The sequence below is a fragment of the Hyla sarda genome, chromosome 1, assembly GCF_029499605.1.
Source record: "Hyla sarda isolate aHylSar1 chromosome 1, aHylSar1.hap1, whole genome shotgun sequence".
Classification (NCBI taxonomy): domain Eukaryota; kingdom Metazoa; phylum Chordata; class Amphibia; order Anura; family Hylidae; genus Hyla; species Hyla sarda.
In genome coordinates this window covers 508380636-508403543 of record NC_079189.1, presented here as the reverse complement: position 1 = coordinate 508403543, position 22908 = coordinate 508380636, and the positions used below count along the sequence as shown (strand labels likewise).

The 22908-nt window shown below is 45.7% G+C and overlaps 1 long non-coding RNA gene across 1 annotated transcript in view; it reads left to right on the top strand.

Annotated features, from left to right (window-relative positions):
- LOC130310514 (uncharacterized) overlaps window positions 1-22908 on the top strand; it is a 47492-nt gene that overhangs the window by 21745 nt on the left and 2839 nt on the right. The window contains exon 2 of the long non-coding RNA XR_008859031.1: window positions 13841-13983. This is a non-coding gene — a long non-coding RNA (uncharacterized LOC130310514). The remainder of the gene's footprint in view (window positions 1-13840; window positions 13984-22908) is intronic.

The following is a 22908-nucleotide window of genomic DNA, read 5'->3' as shown; positions in this document are numbered from 1 at the left end:
GCATTCATGGTTCCCTCAATAAACTTTAGCTCCCCAGTGTCAACAGAACTCATGAATGCCCAGACTATGACACTACCACCACACTTGTCTTTGTACTTCTTACCTAGTTGCCACCACATACGCTTGACACCAGCTGAACCAAATAAGTTTATCTTGGTCTTAATGGACTACAGGACATGGTTTTAGTAATCCATGTCCTTAGTAGATATGAGTGAGCCGAATCTGGTGAACCCGGATTCGACCCAAACTTTAGGATTTTTCCAGCTTGGCGAATTCTTGAGCCTTTACCGATTTGGCTCACATGAGCCAGTAAATATTGCAAAAAACAAGAAAGCATGGTTTATTGGCTGACGGAAGAAACAGGGCAGGCATGGGGTGGTGAGATGACATAGGGAAAGTAGAAGATCACATGATAAACAAGTTCTATCATGTGATTTTCTGCTTGCTGTGTCAATCACGCACAAAGGCCAATAGGACACAGCCAGGGACACAGATAAAAGGGCAATGACTTAACCAACAGCAGTCAGAGTGCTGTGAACTTGTGCAGAGAGGAGACAGAGAGAGGGAGAGAGCCAGACATAGGGACAGTTAGTGTTAAGAAAGAAAAAGCCTGAGATACAGATTAGGGTGGTTTCACACCACGTTTTGTACTTACGGTTCACGTATACGGCTGGGAGGAGGGGGCGGGGCTTATCGCGGCGTGGTCTACCACGTTTTTGCCTGCGGTTGTGAAACCGCATACGGCCAAAAACGCAGCCGACCGGAGGCTACGGTTCACTCCGGTCGTTTCATAGACATGCATTAAATACGGTTCCCCTATACGGCTGAGTGCGGGCGCCGTGATTAAGCCCCGCCCCCCTCCTCCCAGCCGTATACGGGAACCGTAAGTACAAAACGTGGTGTGAAACCACCCTTACAAAGAGAGGAAAAATAGGGACAGTTTGTGATTAGAAAAAGAGTGATAAAGATTAGAAAGAGAGATCTTGTGTGTGTGCGTGTGTGAACAGGATTCAATACCCATACAAGAAGAATACTATAGGGACTCCTATACACCAAAACAGCATATAAGGGACATTTTAATCACAGCCTCTAAAGGAAGGGCTCGTCTTTTGCTACCACAAATCCACAGCCTTTTTCAAGGCTCATACCTGTATATACCTGAATTAAATAGTGTTCCTGAACCAGCTCCAGTTAGGTGCATTAATCTGTGCCACTCAAAGTATATTTAAGTGGCACCTATATACCTATAGGGCCTGTCAATACAGTAGTGAATATACTAGATTTCCACAAACACCTTCAGTACGCATTGTGCTGTCATCACTGTGTTTAAGTTACACATATCTAGCCTGTAGTGGTATACGGTTCTGGTGCATTTAATATTGTTCCACAAACACTTCTGATTGTGCTGTCTCCCCTGCCACCCAAAAAGCGTGTTGAAGTTACAAGTATGTAGCCTGTAGTGTTAATACAGTTCTGTTGCATTTCATATTGTTCTGCAAACACCTTCAGTACTCATTGTGCTGTCATCTCAAAAAGTATTCAAACCATTAAAACTTAGATTTGGTAAGTAGGTTGGTGGAAAATCCCCAAAAAGGATAAAAGTAACCCAAAAAAAAACATTTCTGGAAAAGCAGTTGGTGGACAGGGTAGAGGGCAGAAGACAGTAAGAATGTTCGTGGCAGTCCTAGTACAGGTAGCGGCAACAGCAGCCAGGTGTTGTTTGGTAGTAGTGGAAGCCGCGTCAGCCATCCCAAGTTCTCACTGCCTGAGAGAGGCTTTGTGGTTTCACAGAATGATCTGGCGTTACTGGAATATTTCTGTCATATGACTTATGAAGAGGAAGACACTGACATTATTAAGGTGAGCCCCAGGTCAGCTGATTCCTTCGCGTCTACACTCACATGGTGAGGTGGAAAGGTTCATCCTAGATGCTGTGCTTCCTCATCTCTGGCTTTGCCTCCCCTCCCCCCCCTCTACTGCTACGCAGAAGGATAGCACTGGCCACGAGGAGTTGTGTGGGGACAGTGAAGCTTTGGAGTGTGTTGGCGAGGTGGTGGAGGTAGAATTTGTGGTCAAGCCCAGCACAAGCAGGACTGGTGGTGGTAGGCTTAGTGGAAACTGTAAGGCGTCAAGGTGGCCATGCTGACGGGGAACAAGGAGCCCAAGAAGTCCATGCAGAGAGGAGTGGCATGGAGGATGAGGAGTTTGACGTTGAGAATGATGTGGTATTGGACAGGGTGTTGGAACCAGCTGGACATGAGCTAGATAAAGGTAGATAAATGCATATTATGGATAAATAAATAGTTTGCATTCACTTCCAGGCAAATAAAGAGAGAGGTGATATCTGGTAACTATAAAAGCAAGTACACTAAGCCATTGTTTGTTCTAGTGAATGTGTGTCTGTAAACAAGAGTGTGAAGTATACAAGTGAGTGTAAGTATAAAAGTGAGAAGGCCTTTAAATTCAGGGAGTTTAATTGAAATATTTGATTGTTTTTTTTACTGTTAATTTTTGTAATCCCCATCTCTAGTATGGCCTCCATGTTGGAAAAGGCAGTCCAGTGTGCATCTTGCACAATGTATCCAATCCTTGAACAGCAGTTTTAGGGTGCATATTGTTGTGTGTGATGTGTGCGAGCTGTTCTTTTGGAAGCCCAGATCCTGGATCTAGAGGAGCAACTGGCAACACTGGGATGCATTGACAACTTGGAGAGGAGTCTCCTGCTCACTGAGCAAGTACTCTCTGGGGTAGAGAGTACTTGCTTTGGCTTTTCCAGCTATAGGAAGTGCGCGGGCGGCACAAAACAACATGTTCCGGCAACCCTGTCCACCACAGCAGCTCAACCACCTGTAGCCTGTGTGATGTCACCGCTACTTGAATAAATATTACCTGCTTGGTGAGTGTCGCCTCTCTTGCTCCTTTGACTTGCTGAATGTTAGTCTTCTATTTGGCTGAGCACCACCGTTGCAGGCTTTGCTGTCAGTAGGTACTGTAGTGCCTCCCCGTGCTTCTCTCTGCGCTTAGTCCCATATGTGCTGGCTCCTCTTCTTCGCTGCTTGCAACTCTCTGGGGTAGAGTTGGGGGAGGATAGTGGGATGGAGGTGCAGGACAGTAAGGCAGCTAGCTGGGTTACATTTAAAAAACAGGGGAGAGGGAAAAGTGTCAGGGAGGCTAGTCCTGAACTGGCACACCCCAACAAGTTTGCCCTGTTGGCAGATGAGGGGGATGCCATTTCAGAGCTAGCAGTACTGCAGCAGGACTCTGCCTCTGTCCGCCAGGGGAGTGTCTGCTCCAGTAAGGAGGGAGGGAGGAGTGCAGGGCAAGCCAGACAGGTACTGGTAGTGAGGGACTCAATTATTAGGGGTACAGACAGGGCGATCTGTCACAAAGACTGGGATCGCCGAACAGTGTGTTATCTTCCTGGCGCTCGAGTTCGGCACATTACGGATCGGGTTGACAGGTTGCTGTGTGGGGCTGCAGAGGACCCAGCAGTCATGGAACATATTGGTACCAATGACAAAGTAAGAGGTAGGTGGAGTGTCCTTAAAAATGATTTCAGGGACTTAGGCCGGAAGCTTAAGGCAAGGACCTCCAAGGTAATATTTTCTGAAATATTACCTGTACCACGAGCCACACCAGAGAGGCAGCGGGAGATTAGGGAGGTAAACAAGTGGTTCAGAAGCTGGTGTAGGAAGTAGAGGTTTGGGTTCATGGAGAACTGGGCTGACTTTGCTGTCGGATACCGGCTCTACTGTAGTGTCGGACTGCACCTCAATGGGGAGGGTGCAGCTGTGCTTGGGGAGAAGATGGCTAGAAGGGTGGAGGAGTGTTTAAACTAGGGACTGGGGGGCAGGGAACCTACAATGTTTAGGGGGAAGATAGTGTAGATAGAGAGGGGGGACTTATTAATATACCTGGAGGTGGAGCACAGGGAGGGGTTAGAATAGTTAATAGGGATAGGCTTCATAGGAAGAAAAAACATACACCTTTAAATTGCATGTTGAATAATGCCAGAAGTCTGACCAATAAAACAGAGGAACTGGACTGGTTGATGTCTGAGGAGAATTATGACATAGTGAGTGTAACAGAGACGTGGTTGGACAATAGCTGTGACTAGGCGGTCAACATACAGAGTTATAGTCTATTCAGAAAGAATTGGACAAAACGGAAAGGGAGAGGAGTTTGTCTTTATGTGAAATCGAGTCTGAAGGCCATACTGCTGGAGGATACATGGGAGGGAAATGATAATGTGGAGTCATTAAGGGTAGAAAGATATGGAGATGAAAATAAAAAAAATCTGATAGGGGTTTTCCTATGAGCCACCAAACATAATGGAAGAGCCAAAAGAGCAATTACTGAGGCAAATAAACAAGGCAGCAAATCAGAATGATGTGATAATAATGGGGGACTTTAACTAGCCTGATATCAACTGGGAAACTGAGACCTGTGAATCTCATAAAGGAAACAGGTTTTTGACTATAGCTAAAGACAATTATCTGTCCCAAATGGTGCAGGGCCCAACCAAAGGGGGCGCCCTACTAGACTTAATATTAACCAACAGACCTGATAGACTAACTAATGTGCAAGTAGGACTCCTAGTAAATAGTGATCATAATATAATATATTATAGCTTGTTCTTCAATAAGGGAATCTCTCGAGGGGCCACAAAAACATTGAACTTTAGGAAGGCAAAGTTTCATCAACTCAGAGAAGCCCTTAACAATATAAATTGGGATAATGTCCTAAAAAAAAAAATACTGACATTAAATGGGAGATTTTTAAAAATATCTTAAATTCGCACTGTAAGATGTATATACCTTATGGGAATAAAAGGGTCAGAAATAAAAGAAAACCAATATGAATGAATAAACATGTTAAGGGGGCAATAAATGACAAAAATAAAGCATTTAAACTACTAAAACAGAATGGCAGTGAAGAAGCATTAAAATGCTATGGAGCAAAATGTAAAATATGTAAAAATAAAAAACAGATAAAAGCCACAAAAATAGAGACAGAAAGATTTATTTCCAAAGAAAGTAAAACTAACCCCAAAATGTTTTTTTTAACTATATCAATAGCAAAAAGGTTAAAAATGAAAGTGTTGGCCCTTTAAAAAATGATGAGGAAGAAATTATAAACGGGGATTAGGAAAAAGCAAATATATTAAACAAATTCTTCTCCACTGTATTCACCAAAGAAATTGAAATGCCAGGTGAAATACAGCGAGATAAGGTAAACTCCCCAGTACAGGTCACCTGTCTAACCCAGGAAGAAGTACAGTGCCACCTACAAAAAATCAAAATAGGCAAATCGCTAGGTCCAGATGGCATTCACCCCCATGTTCTAAAGGAATTAAGTAATGTAATAGACAGACCCCTATTTTTAATATTCAGGGACTCTGAACAGGGACGGTTCCCCAGGACTGGCGCACGGCAAATGTGGTACCAATATTTTAAAATTGGTCAAAAGGTGACCCCGGGAATTATAGGCCTGTTAGTTTAACCTATGTTGTATGTAAATTGTTTTAGGGTTTTCTAAGAGATGCTATTTTGGAGTATCTTGATGAAAATAAATGTATGACTCCATATCAGCATAGCTTTATGAGGGATCGGTCCTGTCAAACTAACCTGATCAGCTTTTATGAGGAGGTGAGCTCCAGACTGGACCAGGGGCAATCACTGGATGTCGTATATCTGGATTTTTCCAAAGCATTTGATACGGTGCCCCATAAAAGGTTGGTCCATAAAATGAGAATGCTGGGACTGGGGAAAATGTGTGCAAGTGGGTAAGTAACTGGCTCAGTCATAGGGAACAGAGGGTGGTCATTAATGGTACTTATTCTGATTGGGTGACTGTTACTAGTGGGGTACCACAGGGGTCAGTCTTGTATCCTGTTCTATTTAATATATTTATTAATGACCTTGTAGAGGGGTTAAATAGTAAAGTAGCAATCTTTGCAGATGATTTTAAACTCTGTAAAGCGGTAAACACTATAGAGGACAGTGCACTGTTACAAATGGATCTGGATAGGTTGGAGGTTTGGGCTGGGAAGTGGCAGATGAGGTTCAACACTGATAAATCTAAGTTTATGCACATGGGGAAGAAAAATCCGGGCTGAGATTATGTATTAAATGGGAGAACACTTGGGACGACTGACGTTGAAAAGGACTTGGGAGTCTTAGTTAATAGTAAATTTAGCTGTAGTGACCAGTGTTGGGCAGCTGCTGCCAAGGCAAATAAAATCATGGGGTTACTCAATAGGGGTATAGATGCCCACGACAAGGAAATAATTCTACCGCTGTACAAATCACTAGTCAGACCACACATGGAATACTGTTTACAGTACTGGGCACCAGTGCACAAGAAAGATATAGTGGAGCTGGAGAGGGTTCAAAGACGGGCAACAAAGGTAATACGGGGTATGGGAGGACTACAGTACCCAGAAAGATTATCAGAATTAGGGTTATTTAGTTTAGAAAAAAGAAGGCTTAGGTGAGACCTAATAACTATATATACCGTATTTATCGGGGTATACCACGCACCGGCCTATAACACGCAACCTCATTTTACCAAGGATATTTGGGTAAAAAAAGTTTTTACCCAAATATCCATGATAAAATGAGGGTGCGTGTGTGCGCGTGTATACCCCGATATACCCCCAGGAAAGGCAGGGGGAGAGAGGCCGTCGCTGCCCGCTTCTCTCCCCCTGCCTTTCCTGGGGTCTAGAGCGCTGCTGTCGGCCCTTTTCACCCCCTGGTTATCGACGCCGCTGCCCGTTCTGTCCCCCTGACTATCGGTGCCGGCAGACTATCGGTGCCGGCGCCGACAGCCAGGGGGAGAGAAGGGGCAGCGGCACCCATTGCCGGCGCCGCTGCCCCGTTGCCTCCCCCCATCCCCGGTGGCATAATTACCTGGGTCAGGTCCGTGCTGCTCCAGGCCTGAGTCGGGTCCGCGCTGCTCGGGTCCGCGCTGCTCCAGGCCTCCGTCGTTGCTATGCGCTGAACAGCGCGGCGCATGACGTCAGAGCGCCGCGCCGTGCATAGCAACGACGCTGGGGACCAGCGTCGTTTCTATGCACGGCGCGGCGCTCTGACGTAATGCGCCGCGCCGTTCAGCGCATAGCAACGACGGAGGCCTGGAGCAGATGAGCAGCGCGGACCCGACTCAGGTAATTATGCCACCGGGGATGGGGGGAGGCAACGGGGCAGCGGCGCCGGCAATGGGTGCCGCTGCCCCTTCTCTCCTCCTGGCTGTCGGCGCCGCTTCTCTCCCCCTGGCTATCGGCGCCGGCACCGATAGTCAGGGGGACAGAACGGGCAGCGGCGCCGATAACCAGGGGGTGAAAAGGGCCAACAGCAGCGCTCTAGACCCCAGGAAAGGCAGGGGAAGAGAAGCGGGCAGCGAAGGCCTCTCTCCCCCTGCCTTTCCTGGGGGGGCATCGGCGTATAACACGCACACAGACTTTAGGCTAAAAATTTTAGCCTAAAAAGTGCGTGTTATACGCCGATAAATACGGTAAATATATCAGGGGACCGTACAGAGATCTCTCCCATGATCTATTTATACCCAGGACTGTATCTATAACAAGGGGGCATCCTCTACGTCTAGAGGAAAGGTTTCTACACCAGCACAGACTGGGGTTCTTTACCATAAGAGAAGCAAGACTGTGGAACTCTCTGCCAGAGGAGGTGGTCATGGTGATCTCTGTAAAAGAATATAAAAGGGGTCTGGATGCATTTTTGGAGAATAATAACATTACAGATTATGGATTCTAGATCTACAGGGTGGGCTATTTATATGGATACACCTTAATAAAATGGGAATGGTTGGTGATATTAACTTCCTGTTTGTGAGGGGGGAAACTTTTCAAGATGGGTGGTTACCATGGTGGCCATTTTGAAGTTGGTCATTTTGAATCCAACTTTTGTTTTTTCAATAGGAAGAGGGTCATGTGACACATCAAACTTATTGGGAATTTCACAAGAAAAACAATGATGTGCCTGGTTTTAATGTAACTTTATTCTTTCATGAGTTATTTACAAGTTTCTGACCACTTATAAAATGTGTTCAATGTGCTGCCCATGCTGGTAACCATGGAAGAGCTGGAGAGAGAAAGTGATGATGGCTCATAAAGCGCAGAACAAAATGGCAAGTAGGTCCCATGCAGCTGCCCTGGGTTTGCTGGGAACGCAACTCTACGAACAAGAGGCTCTGCTGGCGGACAATGAGCAGTTGAGAGAACAATTGCTAACTCTGGAAAATACTGTCAGGGACTTGACAGAGTTGCTAAACAGTGAGAGGATGAACTCCGCTAAGCTCAAGAGTGAGCAGCGAGAATATTTAAAGATGGAAGAGGACATGAAGGTCCTAACAGTGAGCAGAGACCAAGCTATTGTGGAATTGGCTAAAGAAAGGTTTCTGAGGCAAAAGCTACTGGATACAGGGATGCTTTCTTTAAAAGTAGCGGAGTCTGAACGCCATGAGTTGAAACCATGTGAGAAGTCCTCTGAAGCTGAGACTGAGGTTAAGCCATGTGAGAAGTCCTCTGAAGCTAAGACTGAAGTGAAACCAGGTGGGAAATCCTCTGTAGCTAAGACTGAGGTGAAACCAGGTGGGAAATCCTCTGAAGCTAAGACTGAGGTGAAACCGTGTGGGAAGTCCTCTGAGGCTGTGACGTAGGTGAAACCGTGTGGGAGGTCCTCTGAAGCTACAGAGATAAGGATGGTGGTCAATGAAATCACTGAAGCCGAAAGATTCTCTGAAGCAGAGCCTAGACCTAACATAACAGCAGAGGTCCGGCAAGCCAAGGACAGAAGAAGACAAAGGGTGGGACATCTGTCTTCTCCCTACTTAGTGGCAAGAGCCCTGCGCACACCAGGGTAAGGAACCTGGTGGTGAAGAGGGGTGACTGGAGTGGAACCCCTGGCAGGGAGTTGGTCAAAGGTGACCGGGAGACTTGTACTTGGTGGCTAGTGAGAGTACGGAAGAAAGAGGTCAAGGCATCCAAAGTCTGTTGGACAAAAGTTGTCAAAGAAGAAGGAAAGGCAGATGGACTCTGCCTTTCAAACACAAGTGCTCCTTCCCAGTGGATATGTGATAAAGTGGCAAGGAAAGGGTGTATTTCCTTGGCTCACTTTGGAGAAACCTTCACCTGAGGCCTAATTAATGAGTCAGCAGAGAGGGGAGGTCTTTATAAGGAAGAGACTCAGTGTGATCTGGGCTCTCCCTAGGAAACAGTAAGCTGGCTGTAAGGGGGAGACACAGGCCTTGTTGAGGAAACACACAGCCAGAGCTTTGAGTGGTCGAAGAACTGGTGTGAACTGTGAGTAAAATGTTGCAGGAGGCACGTTTTACTGGCTGAGGGTAGCTCACCAGTTAGTAGTCAGGGCATACTGACATGTGTAGTCAGTGACTAGACAGTCTAGGATTTTATTTTGGTTCCTGCGTTTTGTTTGTTTCTCCTGCAACCTGTATAAATAAAGCTGACAAGGTGCCAGACTTGGATCATGAACTGTTGTCTGCCGATTTATTGAGAGGAAAGTGTCCCGTGGCAGTGTCCGGGACGATCCCAGAGCTATCCCCAAAGTGGAAACCTTACAATATATATATATATATATATATATATATATATATATACATACACACACATATATACATATACATCCATTACACAGTTCCTAAAAAAAACAATCAATATAGGGGTTTGCCCCCAAGTTTTCTGATCCTGGGAAAGCAGGGTATTTTTCTTAGTTACATACTGTGTACCTGTTGGTGGTATAATGGAATCCTGTAATGGAGAAACAGTATGTGCTGTGCACCGTTTTCTGAAGATAATTTTACTGGAGACTATGTATCTGTTGGTGGTACAGTGGAAACCTGTAAAGGAAACCTGTGGGGCAAAATGGTAGGTGCTATGCACCGCTCACCGATCCCGATGTGTCAGTCCCGCGGCGCTCTTGCACTTATCCTGCTGTGGCTCCAGCCGGATAGTGGTATCGCTGTCCAGTTAGCGATCTGCTGTTGCCGGAGAACCCTGGGGAGGGAGAGGTCTGTAAGCACTGTCTGAAGTCGGAGATGTCTTGCAGATGGTGCGGGCGACGTCCTCCTCATGTATTTTGCGTGCTAGAGTGTGAACTTGGCGAGATATAGTTCTGTCTTAAAATGAATAGTATGGAAGTAGTCCTGGGTAACCTATCGTGGCAGTATTGCAGTAGTAGTAGGCTAGACGTGTTTCAGAGTGTACTCTGCTCCTTTTTCAATAGCTATAAGCAATAGCTATAGGTTTGATATCTATATTTATACTGATTGGATATATTAAGAACATTCTCACCATTTCTTTTTACTACAATTTTCTCTAAGGTTTTATAGGGTACACAACCTATTTACCAGTTCTCGTTCAATCCTTTCTCTATATTGTTCCCTAAATTCCTTCACTATTTTTAAAACAATAAAGTGAAGATTTTTGGCACATAGCTGCGTTGGACTTTTTACCCTTTTTCCTGCATTTTGCTAGATGTGTGCTGCCATATGCTAGTCCGGGTCGCAGACAGGATTACACAGTGAGCTGGAATGGATCTCTATTCGTGCACACAGAATGTCAGCATCCCTGAAGTATATAGTATGTCACTATATCTTACCCCCTTAATGTGGATGCTTACTTTACTGGCAAGAAATCAGTTGCTGTCCTTATCATGGGATTGGGGTACGGTGAGTACCATTTTTTTCTTGGGCAAAAATGTGCTCATTTTATTATGTGGGCCCACATTCTTGTTTTTGGGCACATTGGTGGGATTTTTACTGTTTCGGGGGGGGGGGGGGGGGGGTCACAATGTGGGTGTTATAACTTTCTAGGGAGGGGGCATTATTATTTACTTACTTAATAGGTGGGCACAAAGGGGAAAGATTTTTGTGAGGGGCACAAAAAGGGTCATTATTATTGTGTTGTATTAGAAATGGGACATTTCTTTGAAGAGGCAGAGTTATGGTAAAGATAAGTATATGGGCATACAAAAGTGATATTATTGCTGTGCATGAGGGGGTCATTTACTAAAACTGTATTGGACATTGAATATTTTTTTTTTCACTTTACGAAGGTATTCTCTGTGAGGTACAAGAAATGACACTTTTAAAACGTGGTGCACTATTACAGCCTGGACACTCGTGTACGATGATTTGCATTATAATTTTTTGCACACTTTTTCTCAGTCCTGTTATTGTGGCGCAATTATTTTAAGGTAACCATAAAAGTACTATATCTGAGGTGCCATATTTAGGAATACTGTGCACAGTATGTAGAGTAATTGGGGTAAATGAGGCTGCAACAGCCATAAAACTGGGGGTAGGTGGAGATAATGTAAAGAGATTTTTGGAAGAGTGGGGAAACTAAAATGTCTAGGCAGCAAACTAGTCTTGAAGAAGTCTTCAGGGAAATTTAGACCAGGTGAATAAGACCTGTGTTGAATTACAATCTATGATTATATATATATATATATATATATATATATATATATATACACACAGTGTGGTAATATTGGTCTTTGCACAGTGGTTATTATAACTGTATGTCTGGTATGACAGTTGTCATTAACTTCCATTAACTAGAATTTGTGTGAAAATAAATGTATGCTGTTTGAATACTATAAAAGCACATTCTTTTTTTAAACTCTCTTTACTGAAGGTAATTCAGTACACAACATTATTAGTGTTGCTCACGAATATTCGCAATTCGAATATTATTCGCGAATATCGCATATTCGCAAATTCGCGAATTTCGCGAATATAGCGCTATATATTCGTAATTACGAATATTCGTTTTTTTTTTTTTTTCTCACAGTACACATCACAGTGATCACCCCTCTCTGCTTCCAGCTTGTGTGGTGTAAAGAAAGCTCTAATACTACTGTGTGAGACTGGCGTGCGAAAATTCGCATATGCGAAATTAGCATATGCTAATTTTCGCATATGCGTATTTTCGCGTATGTTAATTTTGTATATGCTAATATGCACATATGATAGTTTTCGCATACGCGAATTTTCGCATATGCGAAAATAAAACGGGAATATAACGAATATGCGAATATTCGCGAATATATGACGAATATTCGTCCATATATTCGCGAATATTCGCAAATTCGAATATGGCCTATGCCGCTCAACACTAAACATTATTATTCAAACACATAATACTCAGCATGTAAAATTCACAACCAATTGAACAAAATAAGCACAGGTACAGCGCACAGGGTTCACATCTAAGAAAAGGGAATAAATATGAGTTAGGAAGAAGAAAACTAGACTTGACAATCATATCACTCACTAACATATGATGGGTAGTAATGGTATAAAAAGTGAAAGGACCCTGTCGAATATCATGTTATAAGGGATGACGTGCCCAGAGGGATCCTTGAGCTGCAGACAAGGTGCATAGTTAAATCGTGGAGGTAAGTGGTTTGTAAGAAAAGAATTACACTTTATACTTGCTCAAATTTATTAAAGCGGATATTGCTGTGTATAGTAATATTTGATTAATCTGCAGTTTAGACATACTTGAGGTCTAGGTATTGACGCTATGAAAAAAGAGCATTGCTCTGCATTTATGTGCTATAAATAGGGATTCCTGCTGAGTTATCAGTATGTGATGTACTCACTCCACCTCTGACCAAAAAAAAAGAAAGTTATTACATGGTAGAGGTAGTAAGTCTATTACTGCAGTCTAGAATCTGGTGATTAGAGGACAAGAACATACACCAACAGTCTGTTCTAGAAATTTAGAACCTAGGGCAGGATGTCAATGTTCCCCTTCCATCCTAAACAGTTGATATTAAAGAAATACTCTGATTTAGTAGTTTTAATAGTTGTCTGTTCGACACAGCTCCTTTCATAAGGAGAGCCAGGGCACTGGGCAGGAGATTGCACGTGGTCCCATCAGTCAGACCCCCCGCGATCAGACACTTATCCTCAATACTGTCACGATTCGGCTGGCTGGAGGTGGATCCTCTGTGCCAGAGAGGGATTGGCGTGGACCGTGCTGGTGGACCGGTTCTAAGTTGCTACTGGTATTCACCAGAGCCCGCCGCAAAGCGGGATGGTCTTGCAGCGGCGGTAGCAACCAGGTCGTATCCACCAGCAACGGCTCAACCTCTCTGACTGCTGAAGATAGGCGCGGTACAAGGGAGTAGACAAGAGCAAGGTCGGACGTAGCAGAAGGTCAGGGCAGGCAGCAAGGATCGTAGTCAGGGGCAACGGCAGGAGGTCTGGAACACAGGCTAGGAACACACAAGGGAACGCTTTCACTGGCACAATGGCAACAAGATCCGGCAAGGGAGTGCAGGGGAAGTGATGTATAAATAGGGAGTGCACAGGTGAACACACTAATTAAGCCTGCTGCGCCAATCAGTGGCGCAGTGGCCCTTTAAATTGCAGAGACCCGGCGCGCGCGCGCCCTAAGGAGCGGGGCCGCGCGCGCCGGGACAAGACCGACGGGGAGCGAGTCAGGTACGGGAGCCGGGATGCGCATCGCGAGCGGGCGCCTCCCGCATCGCGAATCGCATCCCGGCTGAGAGAGACATTGCAGCGCACCCGGTCAGCAGGTCTGACCGGGGCGCTGCAAATGCGAGGAAGTTGCGAGCGCTCCGGGGAGGAGCGGGGACCCGGAGCGCTCGGCGTAACAAATACTTTAGATAGGGAATAAATTTTACTAAGTTGGAGTACTCCTGTAAAGTATAATAAACATGATAAACAGTATAATAAACATGATATGTTGCTGGGGCTGGGGTTTCTACCCCAGACCCCACAACTCCCGTTTAATCTACTTGCACCTCCTGCTCATCTCTGCTCTCAGCTTCCAAGTCGAGATATTGAAGCAGGACCTGTGGCAAGTGACTTCCTGAACATACTGATCCTACTCCCACATTTCATCTCAAAAGTAGAATGAAGAGACAAGAAGTTGGGGACTGGAAAGAGCAGCAATAGGAACTGCAGGGGGTAGGTGTCACCTCTTTTATTTTACCACAGCCCCAGAAAAATATTAAAATATTGTTATTATCCTAGAATAATACTAGTATATTAGTACAATTTTATACTCAAATAGCCTTTTAAATAAAAACAACAGTGACACATATTGCATATCTACGGCTAGTTTTTACTTCTGCCACTAACTTTTTAAAATTGATTTCTAAAACATTTGTTAGATGTTGTTTTCTCCAGATGACATCTCTTACGACATATAATTATGTTTACAGGCTAATAATCATAGGATTTATAAGTATGTTTATCATAATCTCACTATCAAACTAATAAAACCAACTATTTACTCCTATCGGCAAGATAACATGAAGATCTGACAGATGGCACTGGCTAGAAACATCCTTTGTATAAACTACTTCAAAATTGTCTTAATGCTCTGTTGCGTTTTATACTTATTATTACTCACAGAGATACAGCTACACCCTGGGATTAATAGTAAGCTATTTCAAACAACAATAAGTTAATTAAAGCAATTGCTTGTTTAGTTGTCTTTCAGAAATGTGATCTTAGGTTTGCAGAGGTAAATTTCTGAAAAATGTTGCTATTAAAAATGGCTATTTCTGGCCTACAGAGAGGCTCAATAGGGTTGTAGAACACTCTGCCTTGTCCTAACACGCATAGGGAGTGTGCTGTGTTAGTGAAATAATACTGTTATTCAGTATCACATGCAGATTACAGGCATCGCTATTAGAATCACTGCTGCAGAGCATCTGAATGTGGCAGATTTTTTAAAATAATTTTAATTGAACCCCTTAAGGACCAGGCCCATTTTGGCCTTAACCCCTTAAGGACCAGGCCATTTTATACCTTAAGGACCGGAGCGTTTTTTGCAATTCTGACCACTGTCACTTTAAACATTAATAACTCTGGAATGCTTTTAGTTATCATTCTGATTCCGAGATTGTTTTTTCGTGACATATTCTACTTTAACTTAGTTATAAAATTTTATGGTAACTTGCATCCTTTCTTGGTGAAAAATCCCAAAATTTGATGAAAAAAATGAAAATTTAGCATTTTTCTAACTTTGAAGCTCTCTGCTTGTAAGGAAAATGGATATTCAAAATATATTTTTTTTGGGTTCACATATACAATATGTCTACTTTATGTTTGCATCATAAAATTTATGAGTTTTTACTTTTGGAAGACACCAGAGGGCTTCAAAGTTCAGCAGCAATTTTGAAATTTTTCACAAAATTTTCAAACTCACTATTTTTCAGGGACCAGTTCAGGTTTGAAGGGGATTTGAAGGGTCTTCATATTAGAAATACCCCATAAAAGACCCCATTATAAAAACTACACCCCCCAAAGTATTCAAAATGACATTCAGTAAGTGTATTAACCCTTTAGGTGTATCACAGGAATAGCAGCAAAGTGAAGGAGAAAATTCTAAATCTTCATTTTTTACACTCGCATGTTCGTGTAGACCCAATTTTTGAATTTTTGCAAGGGGTAAAAAGGAGAAAATTTTTACTTTTATTTGAAACCCAATTTCTCTTGAGTAAGCACATACCTCATATGTCTATGTTAATTGTTCGGCGGGCACAGTAGAGGGCTCAGAAGGGAAGGAGCGACAAATGGTTTTTGGGGGGCATGCCGCATTTAGGAAGCCCCTATGGTGCCAGGACAGCAAAAAAAAAAAAAAAACACATGGCATACCGTTTTGGAAACTAGACCCCTCAGGGAACGTAACAAGGGGTAAAGTGAACCTTAATACCCTACAGGCGATTCACGACTTTTGCATATGTAAAAAAAATATATATATTTTTTACCTAAAATGCTTGGTTTCCCAAAAATTTTACATTTTTAAAAAGGGTAATAGCAGAAAATACCCCCCAAAATTTGAAGCCCAATTCCTCCCGATACAGAAAACACCTCGCATGGGGGTGAAAAGTGCTCTGCTGGCGCACTACAGGTCTCAGAAGAGAAGGAGTCACATTTGGCTTTTTGAAAGCAAATTTTGCTCTGGGGGCATGCCGCATTTACTAAGCCCCTATGGTGCCAGAAGATTAAATTGAAGATTTATGGTAGCTAGTGCTACCATAAAATTTTTTAGGCAATGTCCCAGGCCCAGCAGCATGAGTAAACCATATAGTGCCTGAATGACATAGCCTGGAGATGGTGGCATCATGAGGAGACAATAGGGCTTCACAATCCCTAAAATTAAAAGATGAATTTTCAAATTTAAATTGAACATTTATGGCAGCTACTTCGATCATAAAAAATTTGTGGGTAATGTCCCAGGCCCAGCAGCATCAGTTAACCATAATAGTGACTGAATGACACAGCCTGGAGCTGGCGGCAGCATGAAGAGACAATAGGGCTTCACAATCCCTAAGATTAAAAGATGAATTAAAAAATTTAAATTGAAGACTAATGGTAGCTAGAGCGATCATAAAGATTTTAAGGTAATGTCCCAGGGCCAGCAGCATCAATAAACCATATAGTGGCTGAATGACACAGCCTGGAGCTGGAGGCAGTATAATGAGACAATAGGGCTTCACAATCCCTAAGATTAAAAGATGTATTTTCAAATTTAAATTGAAGATTTATGGTAGCTAGTGCTGCCATGATTTTTTTTGGATAATGTCCCAGGCCCAGCAGCATCAGGAAACCATATAGTGGCTGAATGACACAGCCTGGAGGTGGCGGCAACATGAGGAGACCATATAGTGGCTGAATGGCACAGCCTGGAGTTGGCAGCAGCATGAGACCATATAGTGGCTGAATGACAAAGCCTGGAGTTGGCGGCAGCAGGAGTAGAACATTTCATGGCTGAATGACACAACTTGAAGATGGAGGCAGGATGAGGAGACCATAAAGTGGCTAAATGGCACAGCCTGAAGTTGGCGGCAGCATAAGGAGAACATATAGTGGCTGAATGACACAGCGTGGAGGTGGTGGCAGGATGAGAACATATTGTGGCTAAATGGGACAGCCTGAAGTTGGCAGAAGCATAGTTCGAACATGTAGTGGCTGAATGACACAGCTTAAAGATGGTGGCAGCATGAGGAGACCATTAAGTGGCTAAATGGCACAGCCTGGAGTTGGCGGCAGCTTGAGGAGAACATATAGTGGCTGAATGGCACAGCCTGGAGTTGGCGGCAAGATGAGTAGAACATATAGTAGCAGAATGACACAGCATGGAGGTGGCGGCAGCATAAGGAGACCCTATAGTGACTGAATGACACAGCCTGGAGGTGGTAGAAGCATGAGGAGACCATATAGTTGCTGAAGGGCACAGCCTGGAGTTGGCGGCAGCATGAGGAGGCCATATAGTGGCTGAATGGCACAGCCTGGAATTGGCGGCAGCATGAGTAGAACTTATAATGGCTGAATGACAAAGTGTGGAGGTGGCGGCAGCATGAGGAGACCATATAGTGGCTGAATGACACAGCCTGGAGTTGGCAGGAGCAGGAGGAGACCATATAGTGGCTGAATGGCACAGCCTGGAGTTGGCGGCAGCATGAGAACATATAGTGACTGAATGGCACAGCCTGGAGTTGGTGGCAGCATGAGGAGACCATATAGTGGCTGAACGACACAGCCTGGAGTTGGCGGCAGCATGAGGAGAACACAATGTGGCTGCATGACACAGCCTGGAGGTCGCAGCAGCATAAGGGGAATATATATTGGCTGAATGACACAGCATGGAGTTGGCGGCAGCATGAGAACATATAGTGACTGAATGGCACAGCCTGGAGTTGGCGGCAGCATGAGGACACCATATAGTGGCTGAATGACACAGCCTGGAGTTGGCGGCGGCATGAGGAGACCATATAGTGGCTGAATGACACAGCCTGGAGTTGGCGGCAGCATGAGGAGAACACATAGTGGCTGCATGACACAGCGTGGAGGTGGCGGCAGCATGAGGATAATATATAGTGGCTGAATGACACAGCGTGGAAGTGGCGGCAGCATGAGGAGAACATATAGTGTCAGAATGAGACAGCCTGAAGGTGGCAGCAGCAGCAGCATCAGGAGTCCTGAAAGTCATTGGTGGGTGGAAATCCTGGCTGATCCATGCCTGATTCATCTTCACACAGGTCAGTTTCTCCACAGTTTTCGTGGACAGACGAGTTTTCCCTAAACATACGCTCTGATGGCACTCTACTGGCCGGGCAGGACAGCATTTTCAGGGCAAACTCTGCTAGTTGCAGCCACTAATCAAGTTTGGCTGCCCAGAAGTCCAGCGGATCTTCAAGGTGTGTTGGCATGGGCATATCAAGGTATGCAACCACCTTCTGGTTCAGGTCCTGCTTCAGGTCTACCTAATGCTGATGAGTTGCTTCACTATGCGGGTGAAGAAAGGTACTCATCAGCGACTGTAGAATCAGGCTGCTGCTGAAGGAGCTGATACTGCTCCTGCTACCTCACCCCTCCCCAGCAGCCATGGCAGTGGAAGGTGACTGCCAAGAGCCCCCCGAATCAGACCTGCGAGAGGATGGATGATGGCGCCGATAAGCATTGGCCAACTGACTACGTAGGATGTCTCTGTAGTAGGTCAGTTTGTCCTTCCTCTCAGTGGGTGTAAAAAAGGCCCCCATTTTGTGGCGGTAGTGAGGGTCCAATATGGTGGAGAGCCAGAAGTCATCCCGCTGCCTAATGGTGACAATTCCGCGGTTACTACGCAAACAACTGAGCATGCATCGTGCGATTTGTGCAAGAGACTCGGAGGGACTCCCTGCCTCCATCTCCACTGCATACTGCCACGGTGTGTCTGGGTCCTCTGTCTCGCCTTCCTCATAACCCTCTAGCTCCTCTGGCTGCTCCTGCTCCTCCTCTCCTGTCAGATGACTAGAAAAACTGGCCATTTTGCGAGACTTAAACTGTGCTCCACTGTGTTCCTTCCCCTCCTCCTCCTCCAGTTCAGCCCCCACAGGGATGTAGGCGCCACGTCTCCAGTGCCCTGACCAGCCATCGTTTCCAAGAAATGAAGCAGTGGAATGATGTTGTTTATCCCGTAGTCCTGGCGACTTACTAATAATGTGGCTTCCTCAAAGGGCCTGAGCAAATGGCAGGTGTCACGTATGAGCTGCCACTGATTCACATTGAAGTTACACAGGGGAGTACCCCTATCCCCTTGGATCATCAAGAAATCGGTGATGGCTTTTCTCTGTTCGTACAGCCGGTCCAACATATGGAGGGTGGAATTCTAATGTGTGGCAATGTCACAAATCAGACTATGTTTATGGAAACCGTTCTGACGCAGCAGCTCAAGGAGGGTGTGCTTTGCAGTGTACGAGTTGCTGAAGTGCATGCAAAGTTTCTTTCCCATTGTTAGGATGTCTTGCAAATGGGGGGAACACTTCAGGAACAGCTTGACAACCAGATTGAGCATGTGTGCCATGCAGGGCTCATGGCTCAGCCTTCCCAGTCGCAGCCCATGCAAGATGTTCTTCCTGTTGTCAGTCACCATGGTTCCCAATTCCAGTTTTCGTGGAGTAAGCCATGCTCCGATTTCTTTGCAAATTACTTTTAGCAGTTCCTCCCCTGTTTGACTTCGTTCGCTAAGGCAAACCATGTAAAGAACAGTGTGACACAGCCGTGCCTTACACACATGGTATGCTGAAGGGTCACTGAGACTTGTCTGGGCAGTGGAGGCTTAGGACACGGTGGAGGATGAGGAGATGGAGTCGCACACTGTCACAGGACCAACGGCCTGAGAGCATGGAGGAGGAAGCGGCGTGACCTGTCCAAGTTGGTGTTGTGGCTGTGCAGGAACCATATTCACCCAGTGAGCCGTAAAGGACGTGTATTGTTCCTCACCATAGTTACAGCTCCAGACGTCGGCACTGCCGTACATTTTGGTACACACCGACATGCTCAAGAACTGGCCCACCCACTGATCCATAAAATTGTGCAGGGCTGGTACTGCCTTCTTCGCAAAGAAATTACGGCTTGACACTCTCCATCTCGGCTCGGCACAAGCCATCAGTTCTCTGAAAGGTGCAGAGTCCACCACTTGAAAAGGGAGGGACTGCAGCACTAGCAACTTGGACAGGAGCACATTCAGCTTCTGCGCCATTGGATGAGTGGGCGCATACTGTTGTCTCTTGGACATGGCTTCACCGATGGATTGTTGGTGGAATGGCTGACTAAAAGTAGGAGGAGCAGGAGCATCTGGAGCGACAGAAGGAGGGTATGACACACAGCTCCATTCGGCTGAGGTAGTGGAGCCTTGGCTGGCTGAAAGAGGGAGTGTCGTGCCACTGGGTGATGCAGCAGGCTGGACCACTACATCGGAGCTACGGTTCTCCCAGGCCGCTTTATGGTGGAGAAGCATATGTTGATGCAGGGCCATGGTACCAACATTGGGACCCTGGCCACGCTTCACCTTCTGCCGACATATCTTGCATGTGAACCTCCCCCGGATGCTTGATGAAAAACTGCCACACCGCCGAGTAGCTGTTTTTCCCACCAACAGTCCGCACTAATTGACTGCTACTGCCGTCGTCTCCAGGAACCCCTGTTCTACTACCTCCCGGGAAGGTAGGCTGCCACGAAGCAGGTGGTCTCCCCCGGGCACATTTGGCTCCAGAGTTTCCACTTCTGCCACCATGCTGACTGCCAACCAGGCTACCACCATGCTGGCTCAGCTGCTGCCTCACGGGCAACCTGCAACTCTCTTCTCCTAATGATGATGAAGCCCCTTCTGCACCCGGCTCCCAATTGCGATCGGCTTCATTATCATCAACAAGTGTCTGCATGTCACTGATGTCCTCCTCAGGTTCCTCAACAGTGTTTGCTTCAGGACCCTGAAGCCTGGCAACACTGCCTCCCACGTCACTCTCCTCATCACTACTTGCCCTCCTAGCGGGGGAAGCGGCGTATGTCTCCTCCACTTCTTGACTGGGCAGTAGCTGCTGACTGTCCTCTATGAGATCAGACTCACTGAATAGGGGAGCTGAACCCACAGCATAAGATACTTCTTTAGGGGAGGGAACAGCATAGGACAGAGGCAATGGGATGACAGGGACAGTTTCCGGGACATGCCATCTGAGGGTTTTGCCTGAGGAATCCACCGACTGTTGATTGGGGGTATAAGATGTCATTTGTGATGAAGTTTATGACCATGTTAACCAATCGATGACGGCAGATGGGTTGCTGGTCGAGACACAACCGCTAGCTGATACAGGGAGATCAGGCCTCTTGTTGCGACTCCTGCTGCCACTCGCCCCTAGTCTGCTGTGACCTCTGCCTGCGCCTGATGTATTTAGGCCTCTGCCACTCCTCTGTGCATGTCCTTGCACTTCTATGCCTGACATACTTACTGCGTATATGAGGGGAGTACAATATGCTTCACTACTCTTAAAAAAGTATGTGAACAACACCAGCCGGTGAGTACTTTTGGCTGTATTTTCACAGTACCTAGGCTCTTAAGACTTTATCAGGAACAAAATGGTAGAAGACTTAGATGTACGTCTGTGGTATGCACTTATGAGGGCAGAAAAATGTGCTACAGTACGTTTAAAAAAGTTTTTGGATACAACACCAGCCGGTGAGTACTTTTGCCTGGCCTTTCACAGTATCTAGGTCAGTGGTTCTTAACCCCCAGGGGTTCGGTGAGTAAGTCTCGGGGGTTCGGTGGGGGAGGTCGCAACAGGACAGGCAAACGAAGCAATTGCTCCGGGCCCCGAGCTGGCCCGGGGCCCCCAGCAGAGCCAGTGTTTGCCCGTCCTGTAGCGATGGGGTAATTCCCCCCATCACTATTACAGAGGGAGCGCATCCGCAGAGTATTTCACACCGCGGAAGCGAGATCACTGCTGCAGCTGGGTAGCTCAGTATGTCCGCTTGGCGGGAAATCCGCCGCAATGAGTGCACGCACAAAGCTACCTAGCCGCAGCAGGGAGCTCATTGTTGTGATCCTACACAAAAATGCATAATATGTAGGATCATACAGCGGACAACCGCAGCATATTACATGCTGCGGATGTCCGCTGTGTGATCCCACACATTATGCATTTTTTTTATTATATTTATTTAATAAACATGATTTTTTTTTATTAAATTTTTTTACACTTTTTTCCTTTTTTTACACTTTTTAAAAAAAATATTTTTACACTTTTTTTACATTTTGTATTTATTTTATTTATTTATTTTAACAATTTTTTAACACTTTTTATAAATTTTTTTTTTTACACTTTTGTTTAATGCTTTGGAATACTTACTATTCCAAAGCATTGAAGTTATATGCTGCCTGCCAGTTTTCACTAGCAGGCAGCATATCAGGATGTGCCTCTGGCACGTCCTGACAGGCAATAGCCAGGGCAGACCTGGGGGTCTTTGTAGGACCCCCGGCTGCCCAGGTATGAAGCAGCACCCCGCGATCGTTGCGGGGTGCTGCAGGAGAGACAGAGGGAGCCCCCTCCCTCTGTCAAACTCCTTACAGCTCGCGGTCACTTCTGACCGCAGCTGTAAGGGTTAAACTGCCGGGAGTGAAGTGAACTTCACTCCCGGCAGTGCGGCAGGCCCCGGCGAGCCGCGTATTAGACACAGCACCCCGCGATCGCGATGCGAGGTGCTGCAGGGAAGACAGAGGGAGCCCCCTCCCTCTGCCATAACACTTACAGCCACGGTCACTTCCGACCGCGGCTGTAAGGGTTAAAACTGCCGGGACTGAAGTTTACTTCAGTCCCGGCAGTGCAGCAGGGTCCCGGCTGTGTGATACAGCCGAGTCCCTGCTGCGATCTCGTGGGTGCACTGTGCAGCACTCATGAGAACCATGGACGAGTATACTCGTCCTGGTGCGGGAACGTGCATCCGCCCTGGACGTGTATACACATCCATGGTCATTAAGCTGTTAAGAGGGGTTCGGTGAATGCGCATATGAAACTGGTGGGGTTCAGTACCTCCAACAAGGTTAAGAACCACTGATCTAGGCCC